Source organism: Pristiophorus japonicus, chromosome 12, assembly GCF_044704955.1.
Source record: "Pristiophorus japonicus isolate sPriJap1 chromosome 12, sPriJap1.hap1, whole genome shotgun sequence".
Classification (NCBI taxonomy): domain Eukaryota; kingdom Metazoa; phylum Chordata; class Chondrichthyes; family Pristiophoridae; genus Pristiophorus; species Pristiophorus japonicus.
This window is the reverse complement of record NC_091988.1, coordinates 180,198,580-180,224,111: the sequence shown is the minus strand read 5'-3', so window position 1 is coordinate 180,224,111 and position 25,532 is coordinate 180,198,580. Positions and strand designations below refer to the sequence as shown.

At 43.2% G+C, this 25,532-nt stretch overlaps 1 long non-coding RNA gene across 1 annotated transcript; it reads left to right on the top strand.

Annotated features, from left to right (window-relative positions):
- Positions 1 to 3,877: 3,877 nt before the first annotated feature.
- On the top strand, positions 3,878 to 13,409 carry LOC139277070 (uncharacterized). The gene is made up of 3 exons (XR_011596031.1): positions 3,878 to 4,047; positions 12,289 to 12,395; positions 13,391 to 13,409. It is a non-coding gene; the product is annotated as an uncharacterized lncRNA (long non-coding RNA).
- Positions 13,410 to 25,532: the final 12,123 nt, after the last annotated feature.

The window sequence follows — 25,532 nt, the reverse complement described above, 5'->3', positions numbered from 1 at the left end:
ATTGAGGTACAATTGAGAGAAAAGGGGGTAAAATTGAAGAGAAGGTAAAATAGGGTAAAATTGAGGGGAAAGGGATGAAATTGAGGGAAAGGGGGTAAAATGAAGGCAAAATTGAGGGAGAGGCTGTAAAATAGGGTAACATTGAGGGGAAAGGGGTGACATTGAGGGAAATGGGGTAAAAATAAAGGAGAATTGAGGTAAAATTGAGGGAGGGGGTAAAAATGAAGGGAAATTGAGGGAGAGGGGGTAAAATTGAGGCAAGAGGGGGTAAGATCAGATTAAATTGAGATACAATTGAGAGAAAAGGGGGTAAAAATAAAGGAGAATTGAGGTAAAATTGAGGGAGGGGATAAAAACGAGGGGAAATTGAGGGAGGGGGTAAAATTAAGGCAAGAGGGGGTAAGATCAGATTAAATTGAGGTACAATTGAGAGAAAAGTGGGTAAAATTGAAGATAAGGTAAAATAGGGTAAATTGAGGGAAAAGGAATTAAATTGAGGGAAAGGGGGTAAAATGAAGGCAAAATTGAGGGAGCGGCGGTAAAATAGGGTAACATTGAGGGGAAAGGGGTGACATTGAGGGAAAGGGAGTAAAATAGGGTAACATTGAGGGGAAAGGGGTTAAATTGAGGGAAAGGGGTAAAAATAAAGGAGAATTGAGGTAAAATTGAGGGAAGGGGTAAAAATGAGGGGAAATTAAGGGAGGGGGTAAAATTGGGGCAAGAGGGGGTAAGATCAGATTAAATTGAGATACAATTGAGAGAAAAGGGGGTAAAAATAAAGAAGAATTGAGGTAAAATTGAGGGAGGGGTTAAAAATGAGGGGAAATTGAGGGAGAGGGGGTAACATTGAGGGGAAATTGAGGGAGGGGGTAAAATTGAGGCAAGAGGGGGTAAGATCAGATTAAATTGAGGTACAATTGAGAGAAAAGGGGATAAAATTGAAGAGAAGGTAAAATAGGGTAAAATTGAGGGAAAAGGGATGAAATTGAGAGAAGGGGGTTGAATGAAGGCAAAATTGAGGGAGAGGCAGTAAAATAGGGTAACATTGAAGGGAAAGTGGTGAAATTGAGGGAAAGGGGGTAAAAATAAAGGAGAATTGAAGTAAAATTGAGGGAGGGGGTAAAAATGAGGGGAAATTGAGGGAGAGGGGTAAAACCGAAGGGAAATTGAGGGAGGGGGTTAAATTGAGACAAGAGGGGGTAAGATCAGATTAAATTGAGGTACAATTGAGAGAAAAGGAGGTAAAAATAAAGGAGAATTGAGGTAAAATTAAGGGAGGGGTTAAAATGAGGGGAAATTGAGGGAGAGGGGGTAATATTGAGGGGAAATTGAAGGAGGGGGTAAAATTGAGGCAAGAGGGGGTAAGATCAGATTAAATTGAGGTACAATTGAGAGAAAAGGGAGTAAAATTGAAGAGAAGGTAAAATAGGGTAAAATTGAGGGAAAAAGGATGAAATTGAGGGAAAGGGAGTAAAATGAAGGTGAATTGGGGTAAAATTGAGGGGAAATTGAGGGAGAGGTGTAAAATTGAGGGGAAATTGAGGGAGAGAGGGGAAAATTGAGGGGAAATTGAGGGTGTGTGTAAAATGGAGAAATTGAGGGAGAGGGTATAAAATGGGTTGAAATTGAGGGAGGGGGATAACATGGGGTAACATTGACGAGAAAGGAGGTAAAATTGAGGCAAAGGGTAAAATTGAGATACAATTGAGATAAAAGGGGGTAAAATGGGATAAAATTGAATAAAATGGAGGTTAAGAGTGCCACACACAAACAGGCCCCCAAACAAAACCCCGCAGAACATCCCTGAAGCTGCTAGAGATTACCACCCCGCACAGTCCCTCCACACACACACACACAGTCCCCTGGCCCAGCCCAGCCCATCCCTCCCGTGGCCAGCTACACCACTCGAGCTCCAGCCTTGTGCCCGGACACCAGGCCCGGTGGAGGGTGAGGGTGGGGGAGCGGGAGGAGGAGACTCGGCGAATCCCCTTCTCTCCTCCTACCAGGGATTTGAGTCTCTCCGACTAACAGATTGATGGAGATTCTGTTTTACTTGAAAAGCTACTGGTAAATGTTAGTTTTTCACTGGCCATTCTCAGCTGTTGCCTTCCAACTGAACAGTAATTGCAGTGAATTGGTGTGATAAAAAAATGACATAAACTATTTAAATACATTTTTATGTTGTCTCTGATCAGGTTTTTTTTCACAGTATACTGTGATTGTCCTGTTACACATTAAATCAAGTTATCAACCATAACAATTTAATTCTTATCACTCATTCCACTGGTTCAATTTGCTTTCAGTTCCTGAATATGACTAATTAAATTTTTCAGTCTGAGACTTTAGGGTGAATTTCTGCGCAGGTTCTCTCACTTGTCCATTGTTAACTTCAATGAAAGAGCTGCAGAAATCCCAGAAACACATTGTAAGCACCACTTACACTGTTTGTCAGGGATTCCATAACTCTTTGCTGAACTTGCATAAGGTTGTAAATCCACCCTTTTACAATTACATTTAAAATATGCTTAATTATATATACTACCTATACACACGCATCTTTTATTTGTACCAGTTACTGATACAAAAATCTACAAATTTGTGACTAAAGCACCAATAACTTCACAATCAAGAACTTATGTTCTTGATCATATTTGTAGATAACGTCACATTACTTAATGACAATTTTATTTAAATATTTCTTTGTCACTCATATATAACTTTTATTATATGATGGTACATTAAAGATTCAACACCCACTGTGTTAGATTGAACTTAAAATTTAATGTGGCCAAGGTCCTTTTAAGGGCCTTAAAACGCGTCATGAGTGACGTCACCTGACCTGCTCCATCTAATTGGGCCAGGTAACTCGCTGGGCAGGCTTAATAGGCCCCATTAAGGTAAGTTCATTCTGTACAGCGGGACGGAGCCAGCAGCGGGGTTGGGACCCACAATGGACACCGGCCACACTGGACCCGCCAAGGAAAGGAAAATTCTGGCCAGTGTCTCACAATGGAATTGCATGCTTGTATGGAGATGTTAACACCCTGAGCTACTGTGCTGCCACTCTCTTGAATCCTACCTGAATAATGCATGATTATAAGCATACCACATACATCCCACTTAACCTGCATCTGCGAACACTCTAACTGTCACAGTTACTAGTCTTGGCATGTGCATGCAGTCCTTGGGTGTCTTTCACTGTACTTTGATAAGCTGAGTGACACTGTTATACTCTGCATTTGTTTTGCAGGTGAAGATGGCCCATCATTCAAAAGTAAAAAAGACTATGGGAGGGGTGGCGGAAGGAGTGGAAATATACGCAGGGTGACTCTTCCCCCTCATGCGGAGAGGCACTTATCATAATGGAGCATGTCGAGGCGAAAGGTGTAGGAGATGGAAAGAATGGTGGGCAGGCTTACGTTTGGATGAATTAATTGTGCTTACTGAGTCTTACAAAGTCACAATAAGCACTACAACAATATTACTGCACCATTAAGTATGAATGGGAACTTACTGATGCTGTTATTCTGTACTCTTGGTAGGTGAGAGGCTTCCAGACATGGATGATGAAATGGAGGAAGATGAGCCCTCTCCAGTTGCTATCTTGCCAGAACACCTTTACTCACATTATTCCCTGTCATTTATTCCCTCACTTCACAGTATCAATCTGTGGGACATAAGACAAATGACAGAGGGAGGTTAATGCATTGGATGAAATACAGCTTGCAAGTGACCAGAAGGAAAGGAGGATGGAAGAGTAGGATGGTGACATCTCTGAATGGAGTGCCCAGAAGAGCCAGATAGTGGCTGTGGAGCTTGGAGGCTATGATTTCATGGGTCCTACTTTCAAACAAAGGATGATGGAAGAGCATCTCAGGCATTGTGCAGGCATTGCAGGATGTCTCCCAATGTGCTTTATATGGCTAGTTTCCTGGAGAAGTCTATCACCAGTCTGCGAACCACAATCAAGGAGGGTTTCACAAAAGGTCATCGACCGAAAACATTAACTCTGTTTCTCTTTCCACAGATGCTGCCTGACCTGCTGAGGTGCTAAGTAGTTCCTGCATTTTCTGTTTCTATTTCAGATTTACAGCATCTGCAGCATTTTGCTTTTGTAAAATCATAGAAGGTTTCTTATCACTGCAGCATTTCCTGGAGAGGGTGGCAACACAGGGGATGCCACTGGTAATGATATCTTTGCCATAATGTCTCTTTCCTGAGAGGAAGCTCATAATGCTGCCACAGAGGTTTTGGGTGCTTGCTTTCAGCCAGGTATAGATAGAGGTTTTGCAGCTCTAGTGCAATTTATTGGGTGTGACCGCCAGCTGATTGTTAGCCTAACACCAGCAGCTTGGTAAGCATGGTTTCACAGGATGAAGCTTTTTCTAGAATCCAGTTCCATTGAGGCAATTATTCAGACCTCTCCAATGTCTGAATATGCTGCTGCACAGCAGCAGAACTTGGTTGCCTTTTCATCAAATTTGGAGATGCAACATTCAGTGATCACTCTCAGGAGGTGAGCGCCCAGAGATATCAACCACCTTAGTTCGATGAAGTTCCAATGTATTAAGAGCAGCCAATATCCCCTCAGGTAGCAGTTCGAAGTTGTTCCTGATTAGCTAAAGGTTTTAAGGCAATCACTATCACAAAAGGGAGGTGGTGATGATTGAGTATATTCTGTAGTGTCATTCATATTTCATTGTAATAAATTGGTGTAAAACCATCTTTTTGATTTTATGCATATATATTGATAACTTGTGAAAAAGGGAGGTGTTTTGAGTGTTGACTGAGAGGTTCCCACAAAAGGTAGGGAGCATCATACAATATACTGGAACGATTTAGTTATTTTAAAGCATTTATAACTTTTCTCACCCCAGACACAAGAGGTTTCTGTAGATCCTCTGCATTTACCTGATCTTCATTCTCCACTTCTTGATCCCTTCTTCCATTCCCTTTGATGGTTCCTCCTCCGCCTCCCCCTCCTCCTACTCCTCCTTCTCCTCATATTCTTGCAGCTGAAATCCTCTTTCCAATGCAAACTTTTAGAGGATGTAACAGGCTATTAAAAACCTTGGCACACAAGCTGCAGCATAACGAAGTGTGCCACCAAACCTGCTAGATTTGTCTTTCCAAAGATGTCCTCAATGATACCCCTCATTGTAACTCTCTTCAGTGAGAGTGCAAGGATTCCTTACAGAAGCCATCAGCCACTTCTGTAAAAGAGTAGCCCCTGTCTCCAAGCAGCCATCCATTCAACCTCATCTGAATTTTAAAAAGTGCAGGCACTGAAGACTAATTCATCATGAAGGCATCATGCCAACATCCAGGATACCTCGTATTAACATGCAGGATCTTTTACTTATGGCCACAAGCCAATTGTATTTTGAGAGAGTAGAATCCTTTTCTATTAATGTATGCAATGGTGTTATCAACTGGTGCGGTGATGGCAACTTAAGTGCAATCTACAGCCCTTTGCATTCCTGAAAAGCCTGCCACTCTGCAGAAACTAAAAACCTTCTCATGTTGGGAGGTTGCCTCCATTGGGAATGATATGAATTCCCCAGCTCGAATGAACAATGTGCTGTCACTTGTTTGATGCATCTGTGTACAACATACTGAGATATGTTACAGAGATCATCTCCACCGAACTGAAATGATTCTAAAGCATAAACGTAGTGACCTTTACCTGCACAGACAGAGCAGTGTTATTCCTAGAGAATGCGCTCCAGTGAGGCTCCAATGTCCCACAAAGGTCATAGAGTGTATCTTTAGGGAAATAGGACTGAAACAGCGATTTACTTGTACTTCTTTCAATGTGGTATACTGTATTCGCTGCTCATGATGTGGTCTCCTCTACATTGGGGAGACCAAACGCAGATTGGGTGACCGCTTTGCAGAACACCTCCGTTCAGTCCGCAAGGGTGTTCCTGAGCTTCCGGTCGCCTGTCACTTTAATTCTCTGCTCCACTCCCACTCTGACCTCTCCATCCTCGGCCTCCTACACTGTTCCAATGAAGCTCAACGCAAGCTCGAGGAACAGCACCTCATCTTTTGTTTAGGCACTTTACAGCCTTCCAGACTCAACATCGAGTTCAACAATTTCAGAGCATAACCTCTGCCCACTTTTGGTTCCCTTTCCTCACTTTTTTAAAACAAAAATTTCCCCTGCCCCCTTTTTTATTTTTATTTCGTTTTTCTGTTTTCCATGGCAGCTTGCAATTATTCCAGCATTCACATCCTATCTAGACTCACCTTTTGTTTCCTAACTTGTGCCATTACCATCTCAATTCGGCCCATCATCCCCTTTGTCTCTCAAATCTCTTCTGCCTTCCACCCTATCACAGATCCTTTTGTTCTTTCCAACCCCCCGCCTCCCTCTTTCATAGCCCCAGCACTTCCTTAAGAATCTGTTACATTTCGAACTATTGCCAGTTCTGACGAAGGGTCATCGACCTGAAACGTTAATTCTGTTTCTCTCTTCACAGATGCTGCCTTACCTGCTGAGATTTCCAGTATTTTCTGTTTTTATACCCCTCATGCATTGTTTCTCTGAGTAATTTCGTACCCTCGGTCTCTTCTGATATAGCTGTATGCTTGCTTCGCTTTTCCAGTCTCTTCTTCCACATCCAGCAATGCCAAATATAATGGTATGACATAAGCAATGCCATCCTCTCAATCTTCCCAGGGAAATATCCCTTTGAGGAAATTTAGATCTCTTTAGGTCCCTCCCAGGCAGAATCCACGCTTCATCCCTCAGAAAATAAACAGATTGAAATTCACTAAGTCGAAATAACAGCAGAACAAGACAATACACTGTGATAACTCACCATTATCCAATTTCAGCAAATCTCACCTCACTGCAGTTTGAATCTAGAGCCAGATGTTTAATCTGCCACGATTTATTCACTGCCTGCCTATTCTGTTTTAGTGGGTCCTACCTATTGTTATGTATGAAGAAAGAGTCAGACTGAACACTGTGAGCTTAAAGTAAAGTGTGACCATAGTCTTTTATTGCAGGTATCCAGAGTGCCTCTCCAACCTGTGAGGCCTCCTTAAATACCTGTGCTCCCAAAGGGTTATGGGATCCCTTGGGACTCCAGGGGATGAGCCATGGTTGATCGTCTCGGTGTGAATGCTGGTATTGGTGAATCATCTGTTGGGCCCCCACTGGGCTGCTGTGCAGCTGGCCTTGCTGGGCTGCCTGTTGTGGTGAGTTCTGCTGGGCTGCTGTGGATAATGGGTTCTGCTTCGTGGCCAACCATGGTGCCGGTTACCACTGGTGTGTGTGTTGGGGGGTCAAAGAAGGTAGGGTCCAAGGTGGGTTACTCAGGATAGTCCGTGAATCTGAGTTTGATTTGGTCCAAGTCTTTCCGGTGAATGAGTCCATTTGAAAGTTTGACCTGAAACACCCTGCTCCCCTCTTTGGCCACAACAGTGCCGGGAAGCCACTTGGGACCTTGTCCATAATTCAATACAAAGACAGGATCATTGATTTCAATATCACGTGACACATTTGCGCTATCATGGAATGTACTTTGTTGAAGCCGCCTGCTCTCTACATGTTCATGTAGATCGGGGTGAACTAATGAGAGCCTTGTCTTAAGTGCTCTTTTCATGAGCAGTTCAGCAGGTGGGATCCCAGTGAGTGAATGAGGTCTCGTGCGGTAGCTAAACAGGACTCGGGATAGGCGAGTCTGCATTGAGCTTTCAGTTACCCTCTTCAAGCCCTGCTTGATGGTTTGCACTACTCTCTCTGCCTGACCATTGGATGCTGGTTTAAACGGGGCAGATGTAAAATGTTTGATCCCGTTACGGGTCATGAATTCTTTGAACTCAGCACTGGTAAAACATGGCCCGTTGTCGTTCACCAGGACATCGGGCAGGCTGTGCATGGCAAACATGGCCCGCAGGCATTCAGTAGTGGCAGCGGATGTGCTAGCCGACATTATATCACATTCAATCCATTTGGAGTACGCATCTACAACCACAAGGAACATTTTACCCAAGAACGGGCCTGCATAGTCGAAATGGACTCGAAACCATGGTTTGGAGGGCCAAGACCATAAACTTAGTGGCACCCTCCTGGGTGCATTGCTTAACTGTGAGCATATATTACATCTGTGCACGCAGAACTCTAAGTCTGCATTGATACCGGGCCACCACATGTGGGATCTGGCTATCGCTTTCATCATTACGAGGCCTGGGTGGGTACTGTGGAGGTCCCTTCTTGGAAACCAGTACCCAATTGCCCCACAGAAGGCAGTCTGCCTGTATAGACATTTCATCTTTGCGCCGCTGGAATGGCTTTATCTCTTCCTGCATTTCTACTGGAATACTGGACCAGCTCCTGTGAAGCAAACAGTTTTTGATTAGGGACAATAAGAGGTTCTGGCTCGTCCAGGTTTTAATCTGCTGGGCTGTGAAGGGTGATTGCTCACTCTCAAATGCTTCCATAACCAAGACTAAATCTGCGGGCTGCACCATTTCCACTCCCGTGGTGGGCAATGGCAGCCTACTGAGAGCATCGGTGCAGTGGCGGATGGCGTAGTTGCATGCGGATAATGTGAGCGCCCATCTCTGGATGTGGGCCGATGCATTAGTATTTATCCCCTTACTCTCGGAAAACAGGGATATAAGTGGCTTATGGTCAGTTTCCAATTTGAATTTTAGCCCAAATAGATATTGATGAATTTTCTTTACCCCATAGACACACGCTAACAATTCTTTTTCAATCATGCTGTAGGCTCTCTCAGCCTTAGACAGACTCCTGGATGCATTAGCAACCGGTTGCAATTTCCTAAAATCATTAGCTTGTTGCAATACACATCCGATGCCATATGACGATGTATCACATGCTAATACCAAACGCTTACATGGAACATACAATACAAGCAATTTGTTTGAGCATAACAATTTTCTAGCTTTTACAAAGGCATTTTCTTGGCTTTTGCCTCATACCCATTCGTCCCCTTTATGCAGAAAGGCGTGCAGTGGTTCTAACAGTGTGCTGAGACCCGGTAAGAAGTTACCAAAGTAGTTCAGGAACCTAGAAACGACTGCAGCTCTGTCACGTTCTACGGCGTCGGTGCGTTCTCGATTGCCTCAGTCTTTGAATCGGTGGCCTGATGCTGCCCGCCGCGATCCTCCTCCCCAGGAACTCCATTTCAGGCGCCAGGAAAATGCACTTCGAGCATTTTAACCTGAGCCCCAAGCAGTTGAGTCAACTAAGAACCTCCTTCAGGTTCTGCAGATGCTCGACTGTGTCCCGACCTGTAACCACGATGTCCTCCTGGAAGACCACGGTGCACGGGACCGACTTCAGTAAACATTCCATGTTTCTCTGGAATATCACCGCCGCTGATCGAATTCCAAATGGGCATCTATTATAAATGAAGAGACCTTTGTGCGTGTTGATGCGGGTGAGGCCCTTCGATGATTCCTCCAGCTCCTGCATCATGTAAGCTGAAGTCAAATCCAGCTTTGTGAACATCTTTCCTCCCACTAGCATTGCAAAGAGGCCTCTGGTAGTGGGTATTGGTCCTGCAGGGAGAAACGATTGATAGCTACTTTGTAATCGCCACAGATTCTGACGGTGCCATCTCCCTTGAGGACTGGGACAATCGGATTGGCTCACTTGTTGAATTCAATCGGTGAAATGATGCCCTCTCTGTGCAGCCGGTCTAGCTTGATCTCTACCCTTTCTCTCATCATGTACGGTACTGCTCTCGCCTTGTGATGAATGGGTCGCGCCCCTGGAATTAGGTGGATCTGCACTTTTGCTCCTTGGAATTTCCCGATGCCTGGTTCGAACAGCAAAGGGAATTTGTTTAAGACCTGGGCACATGAAGTTTTGTCAGCGGGCGATAGCGCTCGGACGTCGTCCCAGTTCCAGCGTATCTTTCCCAGCCAGCTCCTGCCAAGCAGCGTGGGACCATCGCCCGGTACCACCAGAGTGGTAGCTTGTGCACTACTCCATCGTAGGAGACCTTTACGGTAGCACTATCAATTACGGCAATCAGTTCCTTTGTGTAAGTTCTTGGTTTCGTGTCAATTGGAGTTAAGACTGGCCTTGAGACTTTGCTGCACCATAATTTTTCAAAAGTCTTTTTGCTCATGATGGACTGGCTCACGCCCGTGTCCAGCTCGATTGAAACCGGGAGTCCATTTAGTTCAACATTCAGCATTATCGAGGGACACTTTGTGGTAAATGTGTGCACCCCATGTACCTCTGCCTCCTCGGTCTGAGGCTCTGGTTCGTCCTGATCCACTGTGGATCTGTCTTCCTCTGCAATATGGTGGTTTGCAGGATTAACAGGATTTGCAGCTCACCTGCACATATGTTGGAGGTGTTTCCCATTGTTCCACAACCCTTGCAAACGTACCCTTTGAAGCGGCATGAATAGAAATGATGATCACTCCCGCAGCGCCAACAAGGTGTTAATGGCCTTGCACTCATTACCCTTGATGGTGGACTCTGAGACATCTGCGGACATGCAGCTGCAGGCTGTGTCACCTGCCCTGTACGTTGCGATTTGAAAATAACATCACTTTGTTCACAGTACTTGTAGCAGCACTTGTGTGCTGAGAGATTTGCTTAGTATTGTCACTGGTGGCAATGAACACCTGGGCTATCGCTATGGGCTTACTCAAGGTTGGGGCCTCTACAGTCAAAAGTTTGCGAAGTATGGTTTCATGGCCAATGCCAAGTATGAAAAAGTCTCTGAGCATGTGCTCCAAATGTCCTTCAAATTCGCAATGTCCTGCAAGGTGTCTTAGCTCGGCGACATAACTTGCCACTTCCTGGCTTTCAGACCTTTTGTAGGTGTAGAAACGATACCTCGCCATCAGAACGCTTTCCTTCAAGTTCAAATGCTCTCGGACCAGTGTGTACAAATCAGCGTATGATTTCTCCGTGGGTTTCGCTGGAGTAAGCAGATTTTTCATGAGACCATACATTGGTGCCCCACCGACAGTGAGGAGAATCACCCTTCGCTTGGCAGCATTCTTTTCTCCTTCCAGCTCGTTGACTATAAAGTATTGGTCGAGTTGCTCCACAAAGGTTTCCCAATCATCTCCCTCTGAGAATTTCTCCAGGATGCCAACTGTTCTCTGCATCTTTGGGTTCGCTATCTGTATCTCGTCGCCAGTTGTTATGCATGAAGAAAGAGTCAGACTGAACACTGTGAGCTCAAAGTAAAGTGTGACCGTAGTTTTTTATTGCAGGTCTCCAGAGTGCCTCTCCAACCTGTGAGGCCTCCTTAAATACCTGTGCTCCCAAGAGGTTATGGGATCCCTTGGGACTCCAGGGGATGAGTCCTCTCTGGTGGCTGTACAGAGCATATACAAGTTTACATATATAACACCTATGATGTATTTAGGGACATGGTGACAGGAAATGCAATGGATGATGTCATCCTTCCATCATTTGTATGACTGCACCGACTGAAGGAACTGTGCGATGCTGCTAATAGGGAGCCAGGAGCGCAGGGTGTAAAATTGGCAAGCTGCTGTGTGGGCAGAAAATTGTTGGAGTGTCATTTTCCACCTACATTTGCCAGTCTCATGCAGAGTTTTGATTCAGCAAGGGCTGGAGTATTCAGCCGATAATGTTCAGGTTTAAATGTATCTTCTGTTTTCAGTTGGGTGAATGCCAGCGTTTGGATGATGGATCTCTGGGGAAAATTTGGCTGATTGAGATCGATGATCCAAACATTGGCATTCACCCAACCACCTAGATAGTGTTAATTGAATTGATGGCATTCTGAGGTGCTTTAATTGCTCAATTTTCAAATTCAAAATGAGTTTTTACAAGTCACAAGAATTTAAACAGTTTGTATAATCTTGCAGACTCAGATTAAATTAGTTTAGTTGTGAAAGTGAAACTATCACCTCTGATTATCTTTAAACTTCGATTATATTGTTTCAGTAAAGCCGGATATATTGTCCACTCTCAGTCTTAGTTTGTCCACTGTTGCTTCCCTCCTCCTCCAATACCAAAAAAACTGGAACTATTTTAGAATTCGTGATACTGTAATTGTAAGTTACTTTGGGTTAAACTGGGGATTTAAAAAAAGTATATATAAATATAAAAATATTAATGATTCTGCAATGGCATTGCTCACATTGTGTCAGAGGAAATGCTGTTTTATACTGTTAAATTCCTAAAGCTATCATCCTTTCCAGCAGAGCCAAAGATACCTCTCCCTATGCCACAGGATTTTCCTCCATCGCTCTTCTTACCCTGCCTTGCTCAAAGTGCCTTTCTTTCTCTTGCTTCTCTTGCACTAGGTTCTCCACCTGTACCTTACATGACACAGCATTGTGAGCAATGACCTCCTGCATTTTACCTGTCAACTCCACGTGTCGCATGAACTGATGTGTGGTTGGTGTTGTTGGTGAGTCATAAACGTTTAAGCCACTTTGCTTTTCTGCCAGCTCCTGCTGCTTTGTTCACTACTCAGCTAGCTGTGGTTGTTTCTCCAGCCCGATGCCTTCCACAAAGATGGAGTTGGGCTGTATGTAGATAATAGTGCATTAAATACACTTGATAGCAACATTCTCTAAATCCTGTGACACTGACAATGTTGCTGTCTTGCTGTTGGCAGCCTGAGAAGCCTTGAGCAAAGAAATAATAATCACACTGTTTATCAATAGAAGATCGGATTCATCCAATAATGGACTCACCCCTACCTCCATCGTGACCGGCATTTATTTGGGAGATGATGAACCATGAGCTGTCTGGAGAGCATATTGGCCTGTTGTTAGAAATCAGGGATGCCTAAAAATGCATAAAACTGATACGAAGGCTGTGTTTTAAATTGTTGTTTAGAACTTGGAGATGAGGTGTCTCCTGGACTGGTAGTGGATGCTTAGAAATGCTAATGTCTTGGTACCCTGCTGAGATGTTATAGTATTTTGCACCATGACAACCATTATCTGTGTTTTCAAGTTATAGCTTTAGTTTTGTTCATTAATCTTTAAGACAATTTAAGATTTTAAGACTTTAAGACTTAGAATGGATGGAAGTTGAGAGAGTTAACATAAACACGTAGCTATGTCATAAAAGAGATAATGACTCTGGGGCAAGCAGTTTTCTGGTTTGAGCCTCATCGTTCAAAGAGTAGAGGGTTAAGGCTTTGTATTGATTGTACCCAAGAGAATAGGGACAAGAGGGATTTCCACAGGAAGAAGCCCTGGGTTAGTGTAAACAGAATGACATGTGATCAAAATCGTAAGACGTCTTTAGGGCGGGCATTGTTTTGAGAATCAAGACAATGAACTAGAAGCCTTATTGGATATTAAGTTTTTACTCTATAGGTCAAAAGATCTTGTCAATATCCCATGTCAGGCCCACCCCTAAAAATAACACTTAGAGATCTTTTCACCATAGACGGTGTGCGGAGAGAGCAGAACAGAAATCGAGCTGGTTGAACACTCCTCGAGTGATCCAATGCTTTACCGAAGAAAGCTCAAGACAGAGAAAGAGACTGCAAGCTAAAGAGAACCACTCACGTGCGCCAGCCGTTTGTCCGATTGGGATTGGTATTACCTGCCTGTTACGGTTGTATGTTTTTGCTGTATAACTAATGTGTTATATTCCGTCTTAAACTCTGATTAAACATAATATACCCACCAGATTGGTTGTACAGTTGATCCTGATTATTGAAGTGACCAGAAATTGGCTTAAATGCACCATATTTCTAACAATGTAGGTTTCGTGATTAGTGACATGCTGCTATTTTTCAATTGCCCCATCTAATGTCAGGCTGCTCTTTTCATTGTCTGTATTTTCAGGCGGGAGAGTAATAAACGGCAAATTTTAACACTGGTCCCAACATTTTTTTCATGCCAATGGTGTTGCTCACATGACGATATAACAAAATAATCCTTAAAACATAAAGGGGGAGAAATTTGGTTGCTTTGCATCTCCCATTAGTGCCTGCGCGGAGCAGTAACGGGACGCTGAGGAGTTACCGACCAGGCGCAGAGAATTCACCGACGCCTGCAAACGTTCCTAGCAGTTTTGCACTGGCGCTAACACTGCCTCGCTCTCTTGTGCCCTGTAGATCATGACGTCATCAGGTGCGCAGCGTCCCGTTTCTGCCCCGGATGTGATATTAGGTTCTGCCCCCCTCCTGTATCGTGGGGCGTCAACAATGGCAGCTACAGGCGTTGTTGTCACCTCGGCTCGCCATTTGGGAAGCGATATTTAAAGGCAGTGGTGGTCAGGTAGGGCAAACTTTATTCCTTGCAATCCTTCTGATTGCTTTTCACCATTGATTTCTGCATGATTCCTCAGTCCTCCATTCTCTTGGAGTGCTTGGGGCTGTAATGCAAGTTGCGCAGGTCCTGTGGCCTCACAGAGAGAGCAATAAGAATGGTTGAACACATCATTGCCCCTTCCCTTTTAGCGGGAAGGAACCTTTAATGCCGGCAACACTGCAGTGAACATTCTTCAGCGCTCTGCCGCTACCGCCCCTCTCACACACTTTAGCGCTCTAAGGGAAGTGGTAGCGCTTGAGTTAGTGATCCACTTCCCTCTTGGAGCACTAAAACTGAAGTTCTCAGGAGCAGAAAATCATTTTTGCCTGGCGGTACTTTTGTGATAATTCAAAAGCAATCGCCCCAAATGGACGCTCTGCTATTTTTAGCCCCAAAAATCATCAAACTGTTACGATCAAAGTTCATCTGTTTTTGCAATCACATTATATGGAGGCCATCAGGTTGCCACAATATGGTAGAAATCAGGATTATGGGTACAATTAAAAATAATGCACAGAGAATATTTGGGATCCGTGCTTGTTCACCATGTGAAGGGATTGTGAACAGAAAATAGCAACTGAGCTGCCCACTGGAATCAAACTGGTACAATGGGCACCATATGTAGTAGGAGTCTTATATATCATGTAACCTGTGATTATAATATTAACATATTCAAAAGAAGTTGTAAAATAAACAAGCAAAAGATAATGGACTGAAAAAGACGGTCAGTCAAGTCTAGGGTCTCCATACAAAGTGAAGCCCAGCTACATGGGGGCTCCTTGGAACTGTAGTCTCATTCAGGCATGCACCTCGGAATGCTGTTTGGATTGAACCTGGGGCTAGATAAGGGAGCTTCTAAACATTCAGTTCATCAATTGGGGATTGTAGGATGGGGTAAGGGTGCACCTGGAGACCAGGATATTTAGAGGCTTGACAACATGTATTGTGATATTCAAGGAGGGGGTGGGGGAAGTTGATAGGGACAATTTTATGGCTAAGTTTAATTTTTTTAATGTGTTTGATATGTAATACTTTTATTTGGGGGGTATATAGTGGGTGAGTTATGAACTGCCATAGTGGCTATATCTCAGAAAATATTTTCTTGCTGGAATACGATTGTTTAAATTTTTTTTAGTGGAATGTGATTGAGAAGAATATTGAAACTGTGAAAAAATGTTTCATGTAATTGATGAATAACTTAAGAAGAAATAACTAAAATAGAAAATTAGAAAGGAAAAAAAATAACTGATGAGGAAGAGGACAATTAACAGACAGACTTGACAGTCATAATGAGAATGATTGTTAAATTTATTATAGATATTATTATTTGTTGACATTACTCCACAAAATTGCTACGGAATTGGAAATTGATGGGCCATTCTAGAATTAAAAATGTGATTGCGAAGAAGCTATTTTCTCTATTGAAACAATTCCTTCAAACACATAGAATTTGTGCTGTAGTGAGCTGTTGTAGACACTACTCAACTTATTTAATCTCCTGAGGACACTGAATAGATACTCGTAAAACTTCCAAGAAGATATTTGCAGTGGGGAGCAGCGAATGTGATGACAGCAAAATATTTGTTATCTTAGGATATCATAAAAAAGGCTGAATCCAGGTTTTACTTAGAGATATTCTGTTTGAGTTTGAAACATCAAATCTGCAATAACCACTTCTGATGCTGCTCTTGATAACATATTTCAATTCAGGAATTTGAATATGAAATATCTTTCGGGGACAATTAAAATACCTTCAAACTCTTCTTTTTCACGACTTACAGATGGAAAACCATATTAAATCCCCTGTGACAGAAGCTTTCTTTCTAACAACTGTCTATTGGCTTAACTATTGCTTTAAAGTAGTTAGTTTACATTCTTTCTACTAGATGATCTACTCACAATGACAGGATTTCTCTTGCAGAGAAACCTGTAAGTGTGAACATGATTTGAGACTGAGATATTAATTTGGACGTTCTCTCTGAGAATCCAGTATTCTAGTATTATATTCATTACCTACTTGTCCATTTTCTCCATACCGTTTGCACCCATATAAAGCGGGGACAACATTGAACATTTGAAAAGATAACTGGACGTGCAAATTATAGTAATAAAAATGCAACTTTCATAAATCAAGCTGAATTTCGCATAACAAAAGTACGAGCCAGACTTTGCATAAAGGCCCTCAACGCCCGATTGCATGCTGAGAAGCATCGCTAATGCTCAGCGAAAAAAACGGGCGAGAATTTTCATTTTTAGGGAAAAGGTATGTGGAAATGATCGTCGGGCGAAAAAACTTGGCGTTGCACACTCATTCTCGGCAGTCTCTCGGCGGGTAAGTGGAAAGTCAGCCAAATGGGCGGTCGTTACCAGAATGGACGGTAAGTGCAAAAATTTAGGTTGAGGCTGCAGTTGGGCCTACGGAGGGGGGAAAACTTACATAAAAAATTATCATTAAAAAAATCCCACATACAATGCATTCCCAATACAGTTTTAAGCCTAATCAGCGTGGTAAACTTTTAAATAAATAAGTAAATAACCTTTCACTTACCTTTTTTTGCAGGGTCCCTCCTTACCTTCCTGTAAAAGCAGCTTATGCACGTGGGCGGTCCCGGCGGGCGACTTCTGATGTGGGCGATACCAGGTAACAAACTTGCGTGCAAACTCTCGCTGGGCAAAAAACAGCTGCAACGCCGCGAAAATCTCCGACAATGAAGCCAAAAGTCTGGCCCCAAGATGTTAATCGTTCATGCAGAAAATGAGAATAAATTGGTGTAACATTTCAATAATAGATGTCCCTGTACATTGGAAATTCCCTATATTCTCAGTGGTGCCTGTTAGCAAGCTTATTTCACTTTTGAAGAGTACATACTTTACGATGCTTCATAGGTTATTCCGTTTTACAAGTTTAGGTTTTGCACAAACATTTACCCCCTCAATAATTTTATAGCGGTTTCAGTTTTAACTTCTTGTTTGAGGGAAATGTTTCAATTTCGATTTCCTCGATAACCTAGAAGATAAACTTTTCATGTAATCTGCTCTCAAGGATTTGTGTGCCCTGAGAATTTAACAAATATCCTGAGTTGAAGTAATTTCCTAATAGAGTCCTGTGCTGCACTATCATATTCATTTCAGAATTGCAGATATTAAATTCAGGCGAGCAGAAAATAATAGTTAGCATATTTATTTATAATTACACCGAGATATAAAGCCAAAACATTCATCAAAATATTAACAGCACAAAATAAGCATAAATACAGTGAGAAAAGTCTGAAATGGATTAATCACTTTCCATAAGAGCTGCTTCTTCAGGACTGAAATAGTAATTTAACATTTTTTAAATGAGTGATAAGTATATTTAAGAGTTTTATCTTTTTATTCCGCTTCTCTTACTGACTAATGTAAATTGTGAAGTCCTGCTCAAGCAGGTCATTAAAAGTAAGCCTTGTATCTACTCAAACAATAGACATAGTCAAACTGTAGAACTACATTAAATTAATGATTTTATTTATTTACTTTCTTTTGTCACAAATAAGGCCAATATGATAATTTGTAAAACAGAAATATCTGAATAAATACACTATTGAATATGCTGCTCTGGATCAAATTTACTCATATGTTCATTTCTGTTTGTGCGGCTTCCATTCCTGCCATATATTTCCAAATATATTTATTAGCTAAATCTAACAAGAGATTTTCAATGGACAACAATGAACCATTTCAGAATTCAGGAATCTGCTCATTTCATCAAATGTAGACATTAGCCACTTAATTCAACAAATGAAGCTTGATCTACAATCAAAGGTACCACACTAATCTCTTGATCAATAATCGTTGTCTTTTCTTAATTAAAAATTAAATGTGCAAAGTCTGTACATCTTTAACACACTACTTGAAAGAAAAAAGACTGATGGCAAATTGCCCTACATGTGCCAAGTTTTAAATTAACACTATAAAATAAATTTCATAGCAAACATCTTAATGTAAAGTTGTTCACTTGCCTTGAAAGATGTGACTGCCTAATATATGTGTATTTAATTTATACTTCTAAGCAGTTATACTAATGTTTCAGTAAGCTAAGATGGTTGAGCCATAAAGACAGGAACACTCCACATTTAATTCAGTCTATACTGACTTTTGCTCATCTCAGCTGTATTGTCAGTAGGGCACTATAATTACCTTCAGTGCCAAAGGGTTCGGGAGAAGAAGATCAAATTCCAGTAACCAATATTGGAAATAATGTGTGTGGGAAAATATCAGCAGAGTCAAACCCAATGGATTGAATAGCCTGCTAACATTCAGCATCTAGGGACATACATGAAGAAAAAATGAATTACTGGAGGTGACCAATTCCCTTCAAACCATTTTACTGGAAAATCTTGCTGAACCATGGGGGAGCCTAAGTCAGGATACCTTTTTGTAGAAAGATTTTTGAGAAGCATAATTTTCTCCTCAATAATTCCAGGGGCCATATTTATGAGTCCTTGTGATGTGAATATGCATTGAAATTAATTTTCATCTGATGTAAACAAAAGCAAAATACTGCAGGTGCTGAAAATCCAAAATAAAAACAGAAAATGCTGGAAATACTCAGCAAGTCAGGCAGCATAAGTGGAGAGAGAAACAGAGTTAATGTTTCGGGTTAATGATATGTCACAGATTTTAAGGGGCAGGGAAAGGGGGGAGGGAAGAAAGAACAAAATGGAAGGTCTGTGATAGGGTGGAAAACACGAGTGATTAAATGACAAAAGGTAAGATTGTACAAAGCAAAAGGAGATGGTAATGGGACAGGTAAAGAAACAAAAGATGGGTGGAGAGGTGGTGTAAATGGGAATGGCAGAATCATCATCAGGAAGGTGCCATGGGAAGGGGAGGTGGTGTTGGAAGAATTGAGGAATGGAGCAGGGTGTCACGGAGGGAGCAGTCCCTTCAGAATGCTGAAAGTGGAGGGGAGGGGAAGCTGTGTTTGGTGGTAGGATCACTCCGAGTTTGACGGAAATGGCAGAGGATGATCCGTTGAAGGTGGAGGCTGGTGGGGTGAAAGGTGAAGAAAAGAGGAACACTATCATGGTTTACCTCAGTGACACCCTGGTCCATTCCTCAATCACCCCCAATACCCCCTCCCCTTTCCCATGGCTCCTTCCCATGCAAGCGTAGGAGATGCAACACCTGCCCTTTTACCTCCTCCTCTCCCATTGTCCAGGGCCCCAAACTCTCCTTCCAAGTGAAACAACGATTTACATGTACTTGCAAATTAGTATACTGTATTTGCTGCTCACGATGTGGTCTCCTCTACATTGGGGAGACCAATAGCAGATTGGGTAACTGCTTTTTTGAACACCTCCGTTCAGTAAGTCCTGTCCACAAAAACAGGAAAAATCCAATCCTTCCAATTACTGCCCCACCAATGTAGTCTCAATCATCAGCAAAGTGATGGAAGGTGTCGTCGACAAACGGCACTTACGCACCAATAACCTGCTCATCGAATTCAGCTTGGGTTCCGCCAGGACCACTCAGCTCCAGACCTTATTGCAACCTTGGTCCAAACATGGAAAAAAGAGCTGAATTCCAGAGGTGAGGTGAGAGTGACTGCCCTTGATATCAAGGCAGCATTTGACCGAGTGTATTAGGGATGGTTTTCTAGACCAATATGTCGAAGAGCCAACTAGAGGTTGACGTGTAACGAGAAAGGACTAATTAGCAATCTTGTTTTGCGAGGCCCCTTGGGGAAGAGTGACCATAATATGGTAGCATTCTTCATTAAGATGGAGAGTGACACAGTTAATTCAGAGACTAGGGTCCTGAACTTAAGGCAAGGTAACTTCGATGGTATGAGACGTGAATTGGCTAGAATAGACTGGCGAAAGATACTTAAAGGGTTGATGGTGGATAGACAATGGCAAACATTTAAAGATCACATGGATGAACTTCAACAATTGTGCATCCCTGTCTGGAGTAAAAATAAAACGGAGAAGGTGGCTCAACTTTGGCTAACAAGGGAAATTAGGGATAGTGTTAAATCCAAGGAAGAGGCAACTAAATTGTCCAGAAAAAGCAGCAAACCTGAGGACCGGGAGAAATTTAGAATTCAGCAGAAGAGGACAAAGGGTTTAATTAGGAGGAGGAAAATAGAGTATGAGAGGAAGCTTGTTGAGAACATAAAAACTGACTGCAAAAGCTTCTATAGATATGTGAAAAGGAAAAGATTAATGAAGACAAACGTAGGTCCCTTGCAGTCAGAATCAGGTGAATTTATAATGGGGAACAAAGAAATGGCAGACCAATTGAACAAATACTTTGGCTCTGTCTTCACTAAGGAAGACATAAATAACATTCCGGAAATACTAGGGGACCGAGGGTCTAGTGAGAAGGAGGAACTGAAGGAAATCCTTATTAGCCAGGAAATTGTGTTAGGGAAATTGATGGGATTGAAGGCTGATAAATCCCCAGGGCCTGATAGTCTGCATCCCAGAGTACTTAAGGAAGTGGCCCTAGAAATAGTGGACGCATTGGTGACCATTTTCCAACAGTCTATCGACTCTGGATTAATTCCTATGGACTGCAGGGTAGCTAATGTAACACCACTTTTTTAAAAAAGGAGGGAGAGAGAAAACGGGAAATTATAGACTGGTTAGCCTAACATCAGTAGTGGGGAAAATGTTGGAATCAATTATTAAAGATGAAATAGCAGTGCATTTGGAAAGCAGTGACAGGAGCGGTCCAAGTCAGCACGGATTTACGAAAGGGAAATCATGCTTGACAAATCTTCTAGAATTTTTTGAGGATGTAACTAGTAGAGTGGACAGGGGAGAACCAGTGGATGTGGTGTGTTTGGACTTTCAAAAGGCTTTTGACAAGGTCCCACACAAGAGATTGGTATGCAAAATTAAAGCACATGATATTTGGGGGTAATGTATTGATTGGTTGTCAGACAGGAAGCAGAGAGTTGGGATAAATGGGTCCTTTTCAGAATGGCAGGCAGTGACCAGTAACAGTGAGGGGAATGATCAGCCATGATCTTATTGGATGGTGGTGCAGGCTCAAAGGGCCGAATGGCCTACTCCTGCACCTATTTTCTATGTTTCTATGTTTCTATGTTTAGCATCAAGGTGTTCTACTAGAACTTAAGTCAATGGGAATCAGGGGGAAAACTCTCCACTGGCTGGAGTCATACCTAGCACAAAGGAAGATGGTTCTGCTTGTTGGAGGACTATCATCCCAGCCCCCGGACATTGTTGCAGAAGTACCTCAGGGCAGTGTCCTAACCCAACCATCTTCAGCTGCTTTATCATAAGGTCAGAAGTGGGGATGTTTGCTGATGACTGCACAGTGTTCAGTACCATTCGCAACTCCTCAGATAATGGAGCAGTCCATGCCCGCAGACAGCAAGATCTGGATGACATTCAGGCTTGGGCTGATAAGTGGCACGTAACATCATGCCACACAAGTGCCAGGCAATGACTATCTACAACAAGAGTCTAACTACCGCCCTTGACATTCAATGGCATTCCCATCGCCGAATTCCCATCCATCAACATCCTGGGAGTCACCATTGACGAAACTTTACTGGACTTGCCACATAAAAACTGTGACAACAAGAGTGGGTCAGAGGCTTGGTATTCTACATTGAGCGTCTCACCTCCTGACTCCCCAAAGCCTTTCCACCATCTACAAGGCACAATTCAGGAGTGTGATGGAATACTCTCCACTTGTCTGGATGAGTGCAGCTCCAACAACATGCAAGAAGCTCAACACCATCCAGGACAAAACAGCCTGCTTGATTGGCACCCCATCCACCACCTTAAACATTCACTCCCTCCACCACAGGCATACCGTGGCTGCAGTGTGTACCATCTACAAGGTGCACTGCAGCAACTCCGGTAGCACCTCCAAAACCCACGACCTCTACCAACAAGGGTGTTTGGGAACACCATCACCTGCACGTTCCCTTCAAGTTACACACCATCCTGACTTGGAAGTATATCGCTGTTTCTTCATCATCGCTGGGTCAAAATCCTATAACTCCCTCCCTAACAACACTGTGGGAGTAACTTCACCTCAGGGACTGCAGCGTTTTAAGAAGACAGCTCACCACCACCTTCTCAAGGGCAGTTAGGGATGTGTAATAAATGCTGGCCTTGCCCACGATGCCCATATCACAGGAACAAATATTTTCAAAAGTCCACAAGCATGTCCCTGAGCTTCCATTCATCTGTCATTTTAATTCTCTGCTCCACTCCCACTCTGACTTCTCTGTCCTTGGCCTCTTACACTGTTCAATGAAGCTCAACATAGCTCGAGGAACAGCAACTCATCTTTCTATTAGACACTTTAAGAACATAAGAACAGAAAAAATAGGAGCAGGAACAGGCCATTTGGCCCCTTGAGCCTGCTCCGCCATTTAATAAAATCATGGCTGATCTGATCATGGACTCAGCTCCACTTCCCTGCTCGCTCCCCATAACACTTTATTCCCTTATTGCTCAAAAATCTGTCTATCTCCGCCTTAAATATATTCAATGACCCAGCCTGCACAGCTCTCTGGGGCAGAGAATTCCACAGATTTACAACCCTCTGAGAGAAGAAATTCCTTATCTCAGTTTTAAATGGGCGGCCTCTTATTCTGAGACTCTGTCCCCTAGTTTTAGTTTCCCCTATGAGTGAAAATATCCTCTCTGCATCCACCTTGTCGGTACCCCTCATTATCTTATAAGTTTCAATAAGATCACCTCTCATTTTTCTGAACTCCAATGAGTATAGGCCCAACCTACTCAACCTATCTCATAAGTCAACCCCCTCATCTCTGGAATCAACCTAGTGAACCTTCTCTGAACAGCCTCCAATGCAAGTATATCCTTCCTTAAATGCAAGTATATCCTTCCTTAAATACAAAGACCAAAACTGTATGCAGGTCGGTGAGAGGCCTATAAAGGCACAGCAGCGAGTCCGGGGCCCAGCGTCGAGGAGGTACGTGGAGAGACGTGGCTTGTACAGCTTAAGGGAGAAGGTAAAAAAGAAGTAGAAAGAAATAGAAAGGTGACGTCACAGCCAAGGGGGTAAGTGATTGGCTGGTGATTGGTGAGTAGTTTTTCTTTTTTCTCTTCTATAACAGTGAGTAACTTTTAGCATTGTTGTTGTCAATTTAAGTGTATCTAAGGGGTAAGTCATGGCAGGAGAGCTCGGTCACATGTTATGCTCCTCCTGTACCATGTGGGAACTCAGGGCCACTTCCCGTGTCCCTGACGACTACGTGTGCAGGTAGTGTATCCGTCTCCAGCTTCTGATGGTCCGCGTTGCGGAATTGGAGCTGAGGGTGGATTCACTCTGCAGCATCCACTGTGCTGAGAATGACGTGAGTTGGTCTTACCGCAGGTGAAGGGTCCACAGCCAGATAGGGAATGGAAGAGCAGCAGGAAAAGCAGTGCAAGAAAGGTAGTGCAGGGGTCCCCTGCGGCCACCCCCCTGCAAAACAGATACACTGCTTTGAGTACTGTTGAGGGGGATGAATCATCAGGGGAGGGCAGCAGCAGCCAAGTTCATGGCACCGTGGCTGGCTCTGCTACACAGGAGGGCAGGAAAAAGAGTGGGAGAGCGATAGTGATAGGGGATTCAATAGTAAGGAGAATAGATAGGTGTTTCCGTGGCCGCAACCGAGACTCCAGGATGGTATGTTGCCTCCCTGGTGCAAGGGTCAAGGATGTCTCGGAGCGAGTGCAGGACATTCTGAAAAGGGAGGGTGAACAGCCAGTTGTCGTGGTGCACATTGGTACCAACAATATAGATAAAAAAAGGGATGAGGTCCTACGAGAAGAATTTAAGGAGCTCGGAGCTAAATTAAAATGTAGGACCTCAAAAGTAGTAATCTCGGGATTGCTACCAGTGTCACGTGCTAGTCAGAGTAGGAATCGCAGGATAGCTCAGATGGATACGTGGCTTGAGCAGTGGTGCAGCAGGGAGGGATTCAAATTCCTGGGGCATTGGAACCGGTTCTGGGGGAGGTGGGACCAATACAAACCAGACGGTCTGCACCTGGGCAGGACCGGAAACTATGCCCCAGGAGAAGTGTTTGCTAGTGCTGTTGCGGAGGAGTTAAACTAATATGGCAGGGGGATGGGAACCAATGCTGGGAGACAGAGGGAAACAAAATGGAGACAGAAGCAAAAGACAGAAAGGAGATGAGTAAAAGTGGAGGGCAGAGAAACCCAAGATAAAAAACAAAAAGGGCCACTGTACAGCAAAATTTAAAGGGTCAAAGTGTAATAAAAAGGCAAGCATGAAAGCTCGGTGCCTAAATGCGAGGAGTATTCGGAACTAGGAGAGGGCTCTGAGCTAGTTAGAGTGGGTGAGAGCTCAGATGAACAGGACCCCAAGAAAGAATGCAAAAGGCAGGAGGCAACAGAGCAGAGTAGCACTGGGGTAAGTGTAAACCACAAGATGATAGGAAGGGACAATATGTATGAATATAAAGGGGCTGCAAGAGGGGTCACAACTAAAAATCATGGTTTAAAAACTAGTATTAAAACACTCTACCTAAACGCACGCAGCATTCGAAATAAAGTAAATGAGTTGACGGCACAAATCATTACAAATGGGTATGATTTGGTGGCCATTATAGAAACGTGGTTTCAGGGTGCCCGAGACTGGGAATTAAACATACAGGGGTATCTGACAATTCGGAAAGATAGGCAAGAAGGGAAAGGAGGTGGGGTAGCTCTGTTAATAAAGGATGGTATTAGGGCAGTTGTGAGAGATGATATTGGCTTTAATGAACAAAATGTTGAATCATTGTGGGTGGAGATTAGAGATAGTAAGGGGAAAAAGTCACTGGTGGGCGTAGTTTATAGGCCCCCAAATAATAACATCACGGTGGGGCGGACAATAATCAAGGGAATAATGGAGGCATGTGAAAAAAGCACGGCAGTAATCATATCAATTGGTCAAATCAAATCGCACGGGGTAGCCTTGAGGAGGAATTCATAGAATGCATACGGGATTGTTTCTTAGAACAGTATGTTACAGAACCTACAAGGGAGCAAGCTATCTTAGATCTGGTCCTGTGTAATGAGACAGGAATAATAAACGATCTCCTAGTAAAAGATCCTCTCGGAATGAGTGATCACAGTATGGTTGAATTTGTAATACAGATTGAGGGTGAGGAAGTAGTGTCTCAAACGAGCGTACTATGCTTAAACAAAGGGGACTACTGTGGGATGAGGGCAGAGTTGGCTAAAGTAGATTGGGAACACAGACTAAATGGTGACACAATTGAGGAA